We start from the raw sequence: 3,342 nt of genomic DNA, 5'->3' as shown, positions 1-3,342 counted from the left end.
GCATCTTGCACACAGCAGGTGCTCAGAAAATGTTACCACTGTTTTCCCTGTGCCTGGCACAAGCACAGTAAGTGTTCAATAGTGTTTAGAATCAGTTTCACAGACTCATTCTTGGAGGTTTAAATCTCAGCTTCCTCAAAACTGCTGCAAGGGGATGGAAAAAGCCATGTATATACTTGACTATGAACGTGTCCAGGGTTATCGCAACTGGGAACAGCACTCAGGAGTTCAAGTTCTGACTGCAGTTTGCTAGCTGAATGACTGGAAATTAACTTAAAAATTCTTGATACTTAGGCTGTAAAGGGTGGATGATGATGATGATGATGCCTGCTTCACAGGGTTGTAGTACATGCAAGTGATGCACAAGAGGTGCTTACAACAGTGTCTGTCCTGCAATAAGCTCCCAATTTTCTCTTCCTTTCTTATCCCAACTTCTCTTTGGAATGTGTTCTTTCTCTTCCAGTCCCAGCAGATATGGCCAAGACCAAGAACCACACCACGTACAACCAGTGCCGAAAATGACACAAACATGGCATCAAAAAACCCCAACCATAAAGATTCAAATCTCCTAAGGAACATGCCCTTTGCCAAGAAGTGCAACAAGAAGGGCCTGAGGAAGATACAGGTCAGCAACGCCAAGGCCTTAGGCGCATGCGCTGAGGCTGTCAAGGCCCTCATCAAGCCCAACACCCCAAAGGGCAGCAGCCGCAAGCTCAGTCAACTTGCCTACATCGCTGACCCAAAGCTTTGGAAACGTGCTCATGCCCGCATCGCCAAGAGTCTCGGGCTGTGCCAGCCAAAGGCCAAGGCCACAGATGAAACCAAGCCTCAGGCTGCAGGTGCAGCTGCAGCTCCAGCTCAGGCTCAGGAATCAGGCTCAAGCTCCCACTCCCAAAGGTGCCCAGCCCCCCACGAAGGCTCCACAGTAGCGGACTCTGTCTGCCGATGTGAGGATGGAAGGACTGGTGTGAACCCTGGCTGCTGTCTGCATGGAGCTGGTACCCTGTGCTATTTGTACAAATAAACCTGAGGCAGGATCTGTAACAAAGGGAGGGGGGGAGGGGAAGGGGGGAGGGGAGGGGAGGGGAGGGGAGTCCAGTATAGTTTCACACCCTCTACCTCACACTTGTCTCCCACTTTAACTTTTGCAAAGCACCTGTATATATGATCTCATTTAATGCTCATACCAACCCTGTGAGGCTCAGAGCAGTTACTGGTTTGCTGGAATCCTAAAACACTTTTTTGGTGCCGTTTCATGCATGTGCATTTGGAAGAACGTGGCTTTTCACTGTATTTTTAAATGTATTCTACAATTTGTTTTCTGCTGGGGTCCAACCCCAGCAGGTCCAGGGGTCCCCAAAGGTGTGGATGGAGTCGGTGAAGAAGGAATGACACGGAGACAGCGTTCAGTTGATCAGCAGCTTAGCCAGGATCTCTAGCCAGGATCTCCAGCCAAGTTCTGGTCTGGATCTCCAGCAAAGTTCTGGTTAGGATCTCCAGCCAGGTTCTGTATCCATGTTCTCTTGCTAGGTTCTCCAACCAGGTTCACCAGGTTCTCCAGCCAGGTTCTGTAGCCATGTTCCCTCGCTAGGTTCTCCAGCCAGGTTCAGTCACCAGGTTCTAGTCAGGTTCTCTTGCCATGTTCTATCCAGGTTCTGTAGCCAGGTTCTGTCTCTAGGTTCTTCAGCCAGGTTCTCTCGCTAGGTTCTGTCTCCAGGTTCTGTGGCCAATTTCTGTCCAGGATCCTTTGCCATGTTCTCTTGCTAGGTTCTGTCTCTAGGTTCTGTGGCCAGTTTCTGTCCAGGATCTTTTGCCATGTTCTCTCCAGCAAAGTTCTTCTGTCTCTAGGTTCTGTGTAGGTTCTGTGTCTAGGTTCTGTGTCCTGTTGTCTTGTTACATCTGTATTTATACCAGTTGATTCCAATCCTATCAATCTCTATTCCCAAGGTTAGGGTGTTTCTTATCTCCATTCCAGGGAGTAAAGATTATGTAGCTTAAGCATGATTGTTCATAGTTAAAGTGATTAATTACCCACCTGGCACTTAGTTAAGGGGTTTTATTCCCTCCCTAACTTCAGGGGAAAATCCCTACCTGGGGAAACAACCTTTCTCAGAGAGGTGACCTTGGTTAAAACACATAGTGCCAAGAAGGTGAGCAAACATATTAAGAACAGTATGCCATATATGCCAGGTCCCTTGAAACAGTAAGGATGGACCGGCTCCCAGCAGTTTTCTTCACTTAACAGTACATCTCAGAGATCTTTTATGTTATATCCCTCTTTTTAATTACTTCACAGTCTTTTGTACTCGAATTTATTTAACTATTCTCCTATTGTCATACATTTTTGTCTCCTTTAAAGCAAAATTGTTTCCAAAATATATTGATTCTTGATCACACATTGTATTTAGTTGTTATGCCTCTTAAATCTTTTTTTTTTCATACATGCTAATATTTAAAGCCAAATTCTATGGAGTCTCCCTCCAGGCCCAAGGCTTTGTTGCTCAGACTCTGAGAGACTCCAAACCCAAAGACTCAACTCACCAGGAAATAAAATCCTTATGGTCAAGAGTTTCCACCCAGCTTCAACTTTCTCTCAAAAACCAGCTCAAACTCCAGCAAACTGTGGGACTAGCGTCCTTCCTCTGGTGAGGAAAGGCTGGGAGAGGATGCTCAGTGGGGCTGCAAAGGACTGATGATGACTTCACCCTTCAGTGGCATTGGAGTCAGAGGGGGTCTCTCAGACAGCCCTCCCCACAGTTTCTCAGCACCCCTGACCTTGTATCCACCCCATCCAGGTCCATCACACACTTCACCCACGAAGAACTTATTTAACTGCAACCTCTTGCCACCAAAGTAAGACACACTGACCTATTATCAGATGCACTCCTATTCCATTAAGGCGCCCAAAAAACCCTGGCAGAGTTCCCAGCCCTCCTCTCTCTAGGGATCAGGCTCAGCTAGCTGGGGGATAGAAGGAATGCCAGGAGGTCATGGGCACCCGTCATCACATAGGGGACGCCGAGACATCCAGTTCTAAAATGTAGCTCTGCAGCCAGGAAGTTGCTTATCTTCCCTGAGCCTCAGTTTCTGCATTTGTCAAATAGAAACAGAGGAAGGGGAGCGAGGGTCCAGGATGTATAAGTCGGAGGAGGGGGGCATGCACACATCACATGCAAAGCTCTCAGCAATTGAAGCCGGAGGTGGGGGTGGGAACCAGGTCAAAGTCCTGCATTATCTTCCTTGGGATGGATGGAGCTGGTCCTGGAGCAGAGTTCAGAATGGGAGCCTTTCCCTCCCTTCACTACCCCCCCCCTCCCCGCCCAAGCCTCCTTCCTGGAAGAA

At 48.0% G+C, this 3,342-nt stretch overlaps 1 pseudogene; it reads left to right on the top strand.

The window, feature by feature from the left end:
• Positions 1–474: 474 nt before the first annotated feature.
• On the top strand, positions 475–929 carry LOC118669343 (annotated as a pseudogene).
• Positions 930–3,342: the final 2,413 nt, after the last annotated feature.

The sequence above is a fragment of the Myotis myotis genome, unplaced genomic scaffold, assembly GCF_014108235.1.
Source record: "Myotis myotis isolate mMyoMyo1 unplaced genomic scaffold, mMyoMyo1.p scaffold_m19_p_14, whole genome shotgun sequence".
Classification (NCBI taxonomy): Eukaryota; Metazoa; Chordata; class Mammalia; order Chiroptera; family Vespertilionidae; genus Myotis; species Myotis myotis.
Note: the sequence above shows the minus strand (reverse complement) of the source record. Positions and strands in the feature narration are given on the sequence as shown.